Source organism: Pteropus medius, unplaced genomic scaffold (assembly GCF_902729225.1).
Source record: "Pteropus medius unplaced genomic scaffold, Ma_sr-lr_union100, whole genome shotgun sequence".
NCBI classification, from domain to species: Eukaryota; Metazoa; Chordata; class Mammalia; order Chiroptera; family Pteropodidae; genus Pteropus; species Pteropus medius.
This window is the reverse complement of record NW_024346062.1, coordinates 14,422,256-14,437,829: the sequence shown is the minus strand read 5'-3', so window position 1 is coordinate 14,437,829 and position 15,574 is coordinate 14,422,256. Positions and strand designations below refer to the sequence as shown.

The 15,574-nt window shown below is 36.3% G+C and overlaps 1 long non-coding RNA gene across 1 annotated transcript in view; it reads left to right on the top strand.

Moving 5' to 3' along the window:
* The first annotated feature begins 8,947 nt into the window (after positions 1-8,947).
* The window catches only part of LOC120612564 (uncharacterized), an 86,560-nt gene continuing 79,933 nt past the window's right edge, over positions 8,948-15,574 (top strand). Inside the window, exons 1-2 of the long non-coding RNA XR_005655487.1 lie at positions 8,948-10,163; positions 14,004-14,113. This is a non-coding gene — a long non-coding RNA (uncharacterized LOC120612564). The remainder of the gene's footprint in view (positions 10,164-14,003; positions 14,114-15,574) is intronic.

The window sequence follows — 15,574 nt, the reverse complement described above, 5'->3', positions numbered from 1 at the left end:
CTGCGGGCCAACAATTAACCAGCACTGTGAGAATCAACCCTCTTCAATGTTTACAGCCCTTGATGGCTCCTAGGTGCCAACAGGATGAAATTTAGACCTCTTAACACGGTCTCCTAGGACCTACAAGCACTGACCTGGGAGGCCCCATCGACAGTCTCATGCCTTCATGCTGCCATGCCCTCCTGCTTTCAGATCCTGGAATATACCTGGCTCTTCCAAGTTCATGCCTTTGCTTGTTTCCCCTTCCTTGGAATATTCCTCTCTTGCCATTCTCAAAGCTCCCTCTACTTTCCCCAGCACTGCATTATATTGTAACTCTCGATAATCTATATAAGGTCCAGGATCCTCATGGCCCAATCCTAAATGCAAATTATATTTAAAGAAACAGTGGTCCAGTATTCCAAAAGTAATTAAAAGCATTTTAATCTTTACTACAATTGAAAATGTCTTACTGGGCACACCATCTGAACACTCAGCAAAACATCTTAAAAATCCTTTCTTTATTTTATTCACATTAACTCCTCATGCTCTGAAACTTCTTGAAATTCTCCAAAAAACCATCCAGCCAATGTGATAGGTAAAAGGTTTGAGAGGTTGATTTTTTTTTTTTTAATGTGCTAAAAATGTTCTAAAATTGGCAATTTACATGTCTCTGGACAAAAACCATTGAATTGTATACTTCAAATGGGTGACTTGTATCCTATGTGAATTATATTTCAATAAAGCTGTTATTAAAAAAATTTCCTTACAACCCCATCTTCAACATGATGACTGTCTATGAATTTCAAAAGATCACTTTAAGATTCTTCCACAGTACAGGCTGTCACTTAGGCATCTGCTTACCCATTTATGTTTGCAGCTCCTGCAAGCGTTTTTTGAAAATGACGCACAGCAGAACTAGTTTTCCGGCTGGAAGGATTCACAATGCATGTCGGTCAGCTACTTCAAGCAATGAAGGTATTGCTAGAAAATTACCTTTAAATTTTTAAAAATGATTATTGCAAATAAAATGTTATTTCAAATATTTTAGGGGTGTTTATTAGAATTTTCTTGTTAAACATAAAACTACTTTTCAAATAAAACTTTATTTCAAAATAATTGTAGATTTACAGAAAAGTTGCAGGAAGTAGAGTTTTTAGTTTCAGCTTCTCTGGATGTTACCATCTTGCATCTTCATGTCACATTTGTCATAAGAAATCAACATTAGGATATTACTATCAACTAAACTCCAGACTTATTTAAGTTTCATCAGTTATTTCATTAATGTCCTTTTTCTGTTTAAGGTTTCAATCCGGGATATTGCACTATCACCATGTTTCCTTACAGAGTAGTCTGTGACAGTTTTTCAGGCTTTCCTTGTTTTTCATGATCTTGACAGTTTTGAAGAGTAAGGGTCGGATGTTTTGTAGAATGTTCCACAATTTGAATTCATCTGATTTTTTTTTTTTTTTCATGATTAGGCTGGGCCTGTGAGTTTGAGGGAAGAATACTACAGGATTAAGTGGCCTTATCATCACATTATATTGGGAGTACACAATATTCAATGGATTTATCACTGAAGAGATTAACCTCCATCACATGGCAAAGGTAGTGTTTGCCCAGGTTCTCCACCACAAAGTCACAATCTCTCCCATTCTATGCTCTATTTTCTAGAATCAAGTCACTACGACCAGCCCACACTCAAATTTTTAAATGTGAAAATATTTCTATTTTATTTGTTTCAAGCTTCATATCTACTTGTAAGATTTTCAAAATTATTACAATTGACTGGGATATTTTTTCTTTAACTTGTAATTCTAAACTTGAATTATTTTAGATTCTAGTGCATTGGAAAGATAGATATTCTAAATCATATGTATAAGACAGGGTGACTGCTGCTCTCCAAAAGGTGAAATGTGTGTTCATATAATTCTTTACAAATAATCATCTTTTGTATTTTAAGATGTTGAGTGAGGAAACACTATAAAAGCATCTCAAACTTTACTAGTATCAGAGGACAATATTGGAGAGTACTTTTTATAATCTTAGATTGGAAAGCTCTCTCTAAAATATGCAAAATCCGGAAGCTTTAAAGGAAAAGATTAATAATTAAATTTTCTCATAGAAAATACGTTTGTGAAGACAACGTAAAATGACTATAAACTAATAGTAAAACCAACAATTGAATAGAAACATTATGTTGCAAAGTACACAAATAGAGAATTCACAGAAAAAGGAAATTAAATGGATCATTAACATGTGAAAATATCCTCCAATCTGATTCAAAATAAGACACATACTAAAACCACAATCAGATACTATTTTTATCCTATTAGATTGGGAAGGACAATAAAGATTGACAAAACACACCACTGACAATATTGCAGAGAAATAGGTAATGTTCCACATTGCTGATTGAAAAATAAATTGATAACAACAATTTTGGTTGGCAATTTGGCAAGTAACCGTCGAAAATATAATTGTCCCTATATTTTACTAGTGATTCCACTTTTAATTTTCTCTAACAAATATATTTGCATGTATACATGCGCAAAGACATATACAAAACTTTTATCGCAACACTTTATAATAGTGAAGAACTGAAAACCAATTTAATGACCACCGGTAAGGAAGAGTTAAATGCAGTATGAAACAACCACATAATGGGATATTATGCAGCCATTTAAAAGGTAAATTTCTGTGAGCTGATGTGGACTGCGTCACAAGATGTACTGTTAACTAAAAAAGGCAATGTGAATGGTATATATGGTATTCTAATATTAGGAATATATGTTTTATAAATTTTCTATAGAACCACAAATGTATAGCTTGTACTTGCTATTTCTGGAATGATGCATAAAAAATTGTGAGTAATGTTTGCCTCTGGGGAGGAATGACGGAGACTGGGGATGTCAAGTGGGAGGAAGACTTATCTTTCATTATCTATTTTTTTGTTATTATTCGACTTATTTTTTGAAAAACAATGCACAGTATTTTTTGTCGATTGTAATTCTAGGTAACCAATAAATATAATATACCAAGTGCACGTAAAACTTTTAGGTTAAACTTTATCACTTAGAATTTCCAGAATTTCCAACTTTGCTTTGTTGAAGCAAATTGTGCTTCTAGAAATCTCTTACCAGAACTACAGGAGGTGAAGGTGAAACTTAACTGATGCCCAACCTCTCTGCTGTGAACTAGCAAAAGAAAAAGAAAAGAAAAGAAAAAGCTATAATGAACATATTATCCTTCCATTTTCTTCTGGAATAATTTTGGGACTTGGATTATTTTTGTTTCTATGAGTGGCTTGGCTTTTCTGCTGGGGACAATTGTCATGTTTGTGATGGGGTTAGGTGGCTTGCTGCTGCCTAGTGACATACACAGAACTGTGAAAGAAAAACAATTCTGTTCACAGCTCATTTCTCCATACCTGCAAGGTTAACCTTTTGATTTCATTATATTGATTTAATTAGATGCAGTTCAGTCTCCAAAGGCATTGGTTGCACAAGACCATACACTGAGGGTGACCTGTTATTCAAATTGATATCGCATAGTTCTGTGGCGCAAATAGCCTTCTTTCAAAGAATTGTCATTGCTTTGTAAAACTGTTTTTCATTAATAGGATTTTTACTTATATAAATTTTGGATTATTTCCCAAGAGGCATCACTTTGTGCTAGTCTAGTCAATATTACTTTTTATGATTAGACCAGGTCCCTCTTTTTCAGTGTTAGGGGTTGAACTGAGTCCTTCCAAAAAAGATGTGTTGAAGTCCTAACCCTGTACCTTATTTGGAGGTAGGGCTTTATAGAGGTAATGATCTCACATTTAAATGAGGCCATTAGGGTAAGCCCTTATACAGTATAATGGACATCTTTATAGAAAGGAGAAATTGAGACAGAGGTGTGCAGTCAGAGAGAACTGCCTGTGCACATTGGCATTATGCTGCCATAAGCCAAGAAACTACCAGAAGCTAGGAGAGAGGCCTGGAATAGGTCCTCCCATGGCACCTTCGGAAGAAGCATGGCCTGGCTGACATGGTGCTTTTGGATTTGTAGCCTCCAGACCTGTGACAGAACGAATTACTGTTGTTCTAAGCCAGCCCTAGCTGTTGTGATGGCAGCCCTAGCAAACTAATACACTCAGGATGGGAAACATTTGAGCACAAATATAAGAGAACGCAGTTCAAAATGAGCTCAGACCTCCAGCTTTTTCTTTCCTAGGAAATACCCCTTGTGAATTGGAGATCTGATTTTGGCATTTAGTCTAGAAAGAGTAAACTACTTTTTCAACTTGGGCTGTGTTTCCTCAAAATTCCTAGGAAGAAAGGCTGTAATATTACTTCTTTCTGAGTAGACTAATCTACCTTTAGGTTGTATTTCTCATGAGGCTTTGGATATTCTTATTTAAGTTGTTCTTCCTTCAACTCTCTCAAAATTCATTTTAACAACATGTTGGAAGACTCACTTCCTCATTGGTTTCTCCAGTCTAACCTTTCTGGACAGTGTCACTCAGCAATGCTCACGAATGCTAGGCAGTGTCAAGTTTATACTCCTGTCCTCACTAATCTATTTATTTCTCTGTGTGTTGAAGTTCCAGCATTTTAATTAGTATATTAGTACATTATTTTTCTTTAAATGGTAAAATCTTTGAAGGGAGGGTAACTTCAACAAGTGTAAATAAATGTAACAGTTACAATTTATGGAATATTCTGTACCTCTGCACAGTGAACCTGGAAAACACACACACATGTATGTCCAATTATTAGACTGAACCATCTTAAATTGACTATATTCAAAATTTTGACTTACAGAGATGGCAATTTTGTAGTTTAACCTTATTCAATTGCTAAAGGATTTAAAGCTGATAGAAAATTCAGACCTTTTGCCACTTGATTTGTTTTAAAAACATTTTGTTTGGTTTTGTTTTGTTTGGGTTGTGTTGGGTTGGTTTTCCATGTCAGTGGGTCTCAAATTCCCATTGCAGCTCTTGGTTTTTGACGGGGAAAATGCATTATCATGTTTCTGTCACTATATATTTCTGACCTTAGCAGCTATCTGACACTGTAGATAGTCTATTTCAATAGGCACATTTAAAGTTCTCCCATGAAAGGTCACTGGTGCTTGGAATGGGGAATGTAAACTCTCTCTCCCAGGATTCACTGTTGATCACCTTTTCTTAAATGTTTGAAGTCGAGGGACCAGATTTCTAACTCTTCTCCATCGACCTGCTCTGTGGCCCAGAACAAGCCACCTTTGCCACCTTGGTTTCTACTAGATAAGTCAGTCTGGATAAGTCTATTCAGTGGATCATGAGAATTGGCTTCTGGTCTTCTATCCAGAACTAGCAATGTGACCTTGACCCAACTGAGCAGATTCTGAGCTGTTTCCTAATCAATGAAATAGGAATTATGTTCATCTTACATGCTTCACAGATTATTCTAAGTATTCAGACTGTAAAGGCTATTTGAATGTAATGTGTTTCTGTAGTGTTGCACTAAACTTAAAATCATTAGTGAACGTCAACCAAACCCTGGAGGACGTAGCAAGTTACATAATAATGATGGTGTTACAATAGCTAACAATCACTGAGAAATTTCTCTGTGACAGACACTATTCTAGATGCCTTACTTGAGTATTCTCATATAATCCTTATAACAACATGATAAGTTAGATGCAATTGCTATCTTTATTTTACAATCGAAGAAACTGAGTTAGAGAGAAATTAAATAAATTACATAGTGAGTAAATGACAGAGCCCATGCATGAGTCCACACTTTCAGCCTATGGTAGAGACATTTAATGCTCACCAAATATCCATATGCTCCCCCTTATTTCCCAGACTGCCTGGCAATTAAATTGGGGCTTTGGGAATAGTTCTGAACTGGGCTGGAAGTGCAAGTGATGAGTGTTTATGAATTTTCCACACAATTGCCCTCCACTGCTATAAGCCTCATGGTTGAGAATGATAATGGCATAAGATGAAAAAAGCGTGAATTACTTAGAAGCCAGCTGCCTTGGGGAACTGCTGGACCTGTAGTGGATTTTGCATAAGAAAGAGACATACTTTCATGTGATCGACCACAAAAGTTTATGGTTTGTTGCTTAGTATGGCATACCTATCTGATTCTGACTAATGTAATGCTTCTTGAAGTAAATATATTAATATATTTTCTTTGCATCCAGAAACCATAAATTGTAATTTAGAATTTGATATTCGATATCAATAATCAGCGAATTCTCCTCCAACATTTATCCTCATCAAAAATTTCTTTGCATAGTTACTTTATGCAATTTGCACAGTTCTGTCCTCCATTTTCTCTACCTATCAGCAAAGATAAACTTTTCATGGATGTAATTTGTCTACCTACCTCCTACATAACTAATTGTCATGTATATATGTATGTATGTAGTATATGTGTGCATGGACAAGTGGGGGAAAGAAAAAAAATTATTCAAAACAGTCTTTACTGCTTCCCAAATGTATATCATGCCTTTAAAGATAGAGATAGAGAAGGTTTAGGAAAGATTTCTTTCCCAAGAGACTAGAGCCAAGTACCTATTTAGAGCTATGTTTGGAAATTTTCTGATCTTGACATTGAAGTCCTCACTGGCTAATATATTGTGATTCTTCTTTCTGCTGTGCTCTCTCAGAATTGAGCTTGGATGACAATATGGGTAGATAATCTCTTTCCAAGAATATTCTGAAAAAAATTTTAAATGACTAAACACAGATGCAAATAGGACTAGAAATAAATATGGTTTTAAAGAAATGATGCTATTGAATCAATTCTCGTCACCCCAATTATCTAAATCAGACAAAAATTTGCTAGGCCCCAGGCTCTTCTAAGCACCATCGAGTTAGGAGTGAGAACAGCAACTTGTATTGTTCCTGTAGTGGGGTGAGAACTTGGGCTTCTCTGCAACATGCTAAGAGGATGTCCCTTAGACCTCTGAGACAGTCAGACTAGGGACGGGGCACCAAAGATCTACCTAAGGAAGTGTATGTATGTGTGTATGTAAACTACTATTGGTCAGTTCTTACTGGTTTTAAAATGTTATTATTGGATTATATCTCTCCCTCTGTTTCATGTCCTGAATTGATCCTCTACTTTTCTTATCCTCTCTCCACAATCCTGAATGATGGAGAGAGGGTAAGAGTCGCCCATCTCATCCAAGGTTGGAAGAGAGTAGTTACCTTGCTGAGTGGAATGGAAGAAAGGGCCTGAGGTACTAACTGCAATCTATAGATTTTCGCTCGTCTCCCTCATTTAGCCCAGGCCCCACCTCCAAGTCCTGGACCTTCGAACTGGCATTCAACCTGACTCACTTCTGTTAGTAGCCCCTCTGCAGGCTCTCAGGTTGTCACTTTCTCCATTCTGTAAAAGTCAGTTTCCATTACTCCACCCTTACTTTACATTTTCCAAGAATGTGTTGGTATCTCATGTCCAAAATTATCTTTTTATCCTTGTGAGTTTCTAACTTTCCTATTTGTTTTAAATTCATTTACCCTTTTTTTTAGTGGGATTTCAGGAGAGAGAAGGGATAAAAACACATATCCAATTTGTGCATTAAATCAGAAGCTCCTTGCAACATGTTTTTAAAAATAACAGCCCTACAAAGAATGGATCAGTAGGCTCATTTTACAGATACAGATAGTGAGTCTCAGAGAAATTCAATAAATTGCCTAAGAGCTACAGCTAAATACCATAGTTATGATTCAGACCTACATTCAACAGTGACCCAAGCCAATGCCCATCACCAGTACACAATCCTACCTGCCGTAGTCACCTGGGCAGAGGTCAGATGACCACTGTCAGGGGTAGTCCTGAGAAGACACATGATTCAGACCATGCAGGGTCTAGGAAACCCTAAGGTCTCTTCCAATTCTGATTGTAATGTTTGCCTTTGTTATATTTGATAATAAAAACAAATAGGTCACAGGAAAATTTTAAAGCAAAGATAATTGATTTAATAGCATTCTAGCCAAAGCATTAAATGGTATGCAATTAAAACCTTGGGGGAAGGACATAAAGCAGAAAAGTAAACTGAGTAATCCACGTTACCTAAGTATAAATTTAGCCGTGGATACAATCAGCTTATGGCACACATACAAGGTGGAAAATATATGTTTAGGTGACTCCTCTGTGAAGCTTCTACTTAAACGCCCTGTGTCATAAGGCCTCCTGACATATAGCACTTGGTCACACCCACTCAATGAATGAGTTATACACACCATTTGTTTAAGATTCACTCTGGACATGCATTATTTAGACATGTGATCATCTTGCCTTTATTAAAATGATGCAATGCAAAATATAAAATGTGATACTTGAAGTATCCCAGGAAAAAAATGCTGATAGAAATAGTGGTCACAGGAACTCCAACAATGAAAGGCTGATGACTGCATTTTTCAGAAAGAGTACACACACTTATGCATAGTATAAGCCTTTATTTGACTTTATTCAGATGTTATCAAGAATAAGTTAATCAATTAATAACTCACTGTCACATCAGAATTAGGGAAGCAGAAAGATGAAGAGTAAGAAAAAACAAGAAAATATTATCTGAATTTTTAAATATACTGTAATACATTTGGAAGTAGATCCTAACCTGAATAACACGAGAACAATTCAAGTTTGTGCTAAATTTTAGAAGGACTCAAATTATGGAAATCCTTAAAAGCCAGATCAAGGAGCTTAGAATTTTCCTTTTATTATTTTACTATACATTATGTGTTTACTGTAGAAATAATTAAGAAAATATAAACAGGGAAAATAAAACTGAAATAAAATTACCACCAAATCTCAACAAATAGTTGTTATTAATATATAGCTTTATCTTTATCTATAGCCCTGTAATATACATGCTATTTTGTAAATGTATTCTTTACCTAACATAGGATCCTGAACATTTTTCATTGTCAATAAATATGTAGTAGAAATGTTTGAAGAGATCAGAAAAGGAAGAGAAACATATAGTATGAGTCACCGACCAGGCCTCATGGTGGGTGGGCTTATGCTGGGCCCTGAAAAATACGCAGAATTTAGATAATCAGGGGATGAGACTCTCCAGGCAGTTAATCATGGAAAACGGCAAGAAAAGTGAAAAGAGAAGAATGGCTTATGCATGGCCCAGTAGGGAGAACTTCCAGTGGGGAGACAGCTAGCTTCTCGTGGAGAATGGTGAATAAGGCTGGGAGAAGGATAGACCCAGGCAGAGGGAGAGTTTAGGACAATTTTTTTTTATCTTCTCTGAGAACCAAACAGAGAGGAATGGGTTTGAATGATAGCCCTCGGTCAAAAGGGAATGTGATATGCAGTAGTGAGAGGATCGATTTTCTAGTTACACTCCGAATTGTTGAGATTCTTTTGTTGTTAAGTAACAGAAAAAGCAAACTGTACTAGTTCAAACAAAAAGGAAGGCAGATTAGTTTCAAGGAAATATGAGACCTCCCAAACCTAAAGAGTAAAAATACAACTGAGCCTCACTTGAGACTGGAACTCATGGCTGGAAGGCTGCAAGGAAGCTTGGCCCCCTCTATCTCTATCTATCATCTCCATGTCCCTTGTGGGCCTGCCATGTTCTTTCTCTACAGGCTGGCTTGCTGGGTCATCACTTCCCACAGTGAATCCCAGGTCTAAATGGTTCATGTTATAGTTCTCATCACTTAGAAAGTCTCCTCTCCATCTCCTTCTCAGTCTTTTTATCCAGCCTCCATCTTCCAATGAGAAAAGCAAACCTGTCTGGGTCAGTTCCAGTCAGGCCTACCGTTGGTCAAATCAACTATACAGGTTGGAAGGAAGAGGGCAGAGTGATGAAGCTCTAATGAACTCTGAGATTCTACTACGGAGAGGGAGGAACTGGAACAGGCTGAGAGGACACTCCAGATGGCCCCTGGTGCATGCTCTCAACTCTCTCCTCTCCAAAAATGAGTGGATCTCTTATGTGTCAGGATAAAAAAAAAAATTGAGATTTACTTCAAGCCTTAGAATCAAAGAGATACTTTTTCTCAAAAAAGGAAATCTGAACATATGATAAGCTTGTCCTCATGTGACAATCTGAGCCTGAAACAACAGAAATACAGGGAAAAAAAAAACAAAAGTAAAAATAAATCCAACACTATTAACTTTGTAATGCGAAGTGATTTGCAACAAGAAGGATTAAGACCATTATAAATACCAAAGGTAGGTGACATTAGGCATACATTGATACACAAACTCTTGCTCAGCATGATGGTTTTATTTTCTTGGTTAAATCTAACCAAAGTATTTGCAGTATCCTGTGGTTTGGGTGTGGTGGTAGAACACAGAGTGAGTCACGTTGATGACCAATTGTGGTTTCTTTTTCTCTATAGTGAAGAAATACGGTTTACTCAGCGTATCAGTCTGGTCTAAACACCTTCTGGATATTCTACAATAAATAGTTATTAATGGGTGAAAGACATGCTGAGAGAAGAAAGGCAAGGACTAAGAAAAATTTAGATGACTATTCTTTGAGTGGGAAGAGTTGATTAGGATAAATAGAAAGGATAAGGTAATTAATATAAAACTTCTATATCACAAGAATGTTATGACTCATAAATAAAAGTTGATTTGTATGAACCACTTTGTCTTGGTAAATTCCAGACAGAAACAACACATTAAAGGACTAATCTGGTTTTATTAAGCATTGAAGCAACCTGTCTGGCTTTGAGAGAATTGGGCTGCTAATATTTTTATATTAAAAGTTAACACAATAAGATGGTGTTTGTGAGTGGGAGAAGAGTGGAAGTTAGAGGAAAGCAGCCAGAATATAACTGGAGAGAGACACTTGCCAGCCAGAATATGTAATTGTGTGACTCAGTTTCCTGTGTTGCCTCCAGGTCTGAGGGGCCATAATGAGCATGTCATTACCTCAGGATGGGAACACTACAGGACTTTGAGTTTGGCGTATTCATTTTCACAAACACATCATTCCAAACTTGTTTCTTTTGTTGCCTAGCAAATGCTAGAGCTGTTTCAGATAACCAGCCATTCTACCAGTATAAACACAAACAAAACAAATATCTCAATAAAGTTCGTATTTTCTGAGGAAATTAAAAAAGTGCCCATTCTTGAGATGAACAAATCAGGATGAATTCTGGCCTCTAGCTCAGTCAGATATGTAGTTCTAGGTCAGGGCTTTCCCAGAGTACCGCTCAGCTGTGGATCATTCTATGGTCTGGAAAATGTCTGGAGTGCTGACTAAATAGGGTCAGATCTAAAACATTTATCAGCTGGATAGGAGGTTCCTTCAGACGTAGGGGCCAGCCAAAATTGTTTTGCCCCTGTCCAGAGGATACTCTGAGGTTTAATTTTTTTTTCCAGTTAGTAATATTAATAAACACAATGTAATAATTGCAACCAGCATTTCTTACACAATTATCATATGTGAGGCCCTGTGCTAAGTGCTTTAATACATTGCCTCATTCAATCTTCAGAATAATCCTAGAAAGTGAGTATTTAGTTTTATTGCCCACAACTAATAGATAAGGGAACTAAAATTCAGAATGATTAAGAACTTGCTCAAGTTTAGACAGTCAATAAGTGGCAGATGTGGGATTTGAACACCATGGTATGGATCTAAAATTCTTAAGCTTTACCCAGATGGCCCCCAGCAAATGGAACTGATGCTCGCTCACCTTGGTGTTTACTTGGCTCTGTTCTTTACTGCTCTATAGGAATTCTGATTCGACTATATATTTGTATGAAAATCTATTATTAATTCTTTTCAAATATAATTTGTAAATTTTAGAATAGTTGCAGATTTACAGAAAAGTTGGAAAAATACTATAGAGAGTTTCCATATAGCCTGCATCCAGTTTCCCATTTATCACACCTAAGGAACCAACAGTGGCACATTACTAGTAATTAAACTCCAGACTTCATTCTAATTCACTTAGTTCTTCATTCTAATTCACTTAATTCTTCCCTGATATCCTTTTTTGGTTCCAGAATCCCATCCACATTACATTTAGTCAGTCATTATGCATCATTAGGCTCCTCTGTACTGTGACAGCTTCTCAGACTTTCCTTTTTTTGATGATCTTGAAAATTTTGAGGACTATTGCTCAGGCATTTGAAGAATGTTCCTTACTTGGGTTTTTCTAATGATGTTTTTCTAGGCTGGGGTTATGGATTTTGGGGAGGAAGGACCATAGAACTGAAGAGTCATTCTTATAATATCATATAAGGGTACATAATATCAACATGATTCATCACTGATGATATTAGTCTTGATCGCCTGGCTTTTGTAGTATTTGTCAGGTTCTTCCACTGTAAAGTTACTTTTTACACTTGTCTACACTCTTTGGAAGCAAGCCACTAGACACAGAGCACATTCAAGTGGTGGAGAGTTAAGTTCCACCTCTTTTAGGAAGAAGTATATACATAAATTAGAGGTCTTCTGTATGGGATATTTGTCTCTTCTCCCCTACCTATTTATTTATTCATTCAATCATATCATCAGAATGGACTCATTGATATTTATACTTTGGGTTATGGCTTATAGTACATTATTTATTTGGTTGCTCAAATTGTTCTAGCTTTAGCCATTTGGAGCACTTTCAGGTCAGCTCCTGTTTCCCTTTGATATATCTCATCATTTTGCTTCTGAACTTTCCCTTACTTTCTGGCATTACTAGGTAATTTCAAGCTTTTCTATGTATTCCCTGCTACGGCACTAGAATTAGCCATTTTTTCAAGGGGTCCCGATTCCTTTTATTGGAAAATGGTATTAGAAATCAAGATCTAGATGCTGAGTGTAGGGGTGTTATTGCTTCTAGGACAGAGCTCAAAGGACAGAGCTAGTGAATATATATGTATGTATACTAACCCACGTTTACACACGTGGGTTAGTATAATTATTATCTATAATTATTATTGTATCTATCCATCTGTATCTATATGAAGATTAACATGAATTCATATTGATGTCTCTAACTCTAATCCAAATCACAAATTTCATTCTCTCTTGCTTATCTGTAACTCTCCATTCTCAAAATGAGAAAACTAGATCCCATTGTCTACCACTATTTATTTAGTTGTTCAGTCCCAGTTCACATGTACAGTAGTTTCGGAATTCTTAATCTGAACAATGAGAAACAATTTTATTAACTGCAGTGTAGTATTTATGTGAAGTTCCCTTTGACTCTAGCCTTACAATCTCTAGTCAAAACACTGTTTTTTTAAAGTTACCCAATTCTTTAAAATTATTCTCTTACTATGAAAATAATATAGTTTTATTATTGAATATTTGGAAAATAGAACAAAGTTTAAAAAGTATTTCATAATCCTATATTAACTACTGTTAACATTTTGATTCTATCTCTCTTTCCTCCTCTCTATGGATTTGTATATATGGACATCAATACAGGAACCTATCTATATATGTTTATCTTTCTACATGTAGCTCTCTCCATATATGTATATCTCTATATATTTACATAAGTTTCAAAGGAACAAGGCAGTCAATAGTGCTTATGCACAGAAGATTTAGAAATGATTCTATAAACAATTCTTAAACTGAAACTTAATAAAAGCCAAGGACATAGAAAAGAATTCTAGTACATTAAGTGGAGCTAAAATTTTTCCAACGCATTTCTGTCTGGTGATCTAACTTCCTAAAACAATAGTAATTACATCTTTTAAGCCATCTAGATGTCAGGCTGCCGCCATCTCTATTAATAGGACCTAAATAGCAATCACATTAATACTGATCTCTCTAGAGAATGCTTTAAGGGCAATTATTCTGCTTTGTTGACCAAAAAGAATCCCTAAGCTATAGATACCCAAATATCAGGCAGTAGCAGTGGTATTTTTCTATGAGAATTTTGGCTCATGATAATATGTGCTTGCCTACAGGTGAGGACAATCGCTAAACCATAGAGGCAGACCACAGAGCAAACTCCAAGAAAAGTCAACTTATTTTTTCCTCAAACATAGTTTTATATGTCCTTAAAAAACTAGATGAATATTTGGTTGAGACTTTACATTTCTATTCCATAGAGCACGAAAGAGGTTTCTGTGGCCTCCATAATATTAAGGATGGATCCTAAACCTTAACCACCTTGATTACAAGTGTGTGTTCTACAGCTCAAGCTTTTATGAACTTACTGGTAAGTCCTTCTCTTTTCATATACCTTCATCAACTTAGAGTGACTTCGTCTTTCTTAGATGAATAGGTCCAGAAATAGGATTTATATAATGTTGGTATATAACTTATTGATGCCAGGCATGGAGCAGGACCAAGAGGCAAGAAATGGATTAAAATTCAAAAGATGAAAAAGCTCACAAGAAGACTCGAGCCACCTTTCAGGCCCAATGTATCTAGAGAAGGGATAAAGTGCTCAGTGGCAGGTTGTTCCTTTTTGGTAATAGTTTTCCTAGGTGCTGCAGTAGAGAAGAGATGAAGGGATAGAGAAATGCTACAGTGGTAAAAGACTTGTCTGCAACATATGTACACTTCATTTAGAAAGAAATCCTTGAAATTAGATGGAGCTGAGACCTGTTACATTAAAAGTACTATGGAAGATGGAAGCCTTCGTTGATGTTGATAATGACCATGAATGTGTTCACTGTGGGGCAATGTAAGAGTTGGGCTGCTGATAGTGTTCTTACTGGGTGTACCAGAATGGAGTGGTATGAGCCCATTGTTCATAAGATAGAGAAAAGAGGATACTTCAACTGCCTTGTGTAAATGCAACCTTGTACTTTCTAGCACAAAATACCCAAGGTGTCTGGGGAGGTCTCAGGGATCCTCAGAAGGATGTCAAAGACTTCTCCAAAGGAAGAGAAGCAACTGAGGTGTAGGATGTATTGCTTACAGCTACACCTTGTACAGAGCATAAACACCCAGGTGAGGGGCTCTACCCACTCCTTCAAAAGCCCTGTGCCCTACCCACGACTTTATCCACTCAGAGAATATGTCTTTTTCCAGTTGTTCTGCCCAAGGTAGGAGCTTTTCTAAAATTTGCATTAAGGCTTACAAAAGATAGAGCTGTGGCCCAGGGGTCCAGTCATCTTTCTCCAAGGTCCAGTCAGACTATTCCTCATATTCTGAACCCTTTATATAAGGCCAACTTTTAAATTGTTAAATTTACTTAGGTAGACAGAATTTGTATATTTCTTACGTTAGCATATTTTGCTTAAATAGAACAATTTACTAAAATTTACTTATATGGTAAGGTTGTTTTTAGCAAAAAGAATGTCAACTAGTTGTTAATAAAATTTTGCATTTAGATGAGAGGATAAGCTCTTTTGCTTTAATTAAGTTTATTTTTATGTTTTCTTTTGGGAAGATAGCTTTATCCTAACTCTCAAAGATTCATTAAGCCAGACCAGTCTTCATCTGTTAATGTCACTTTATGGTCCTGAAATTCCTTTGGGTACTGATCCTATTAAGAGTTCACCAGGGGAAGTTATTTGCAAAAATGTGTCCCAAAAAGCTGAATTCATTTACTCATGGACTGGGATTATTTAAAATGGAATACTGGACAGACAAGCAGAGACTCATGGTTATGGACAGTAGACTAGTGGTTACCAGAGGGGAGGAGGAAGGGGGAAGGTAGATGGGGTAA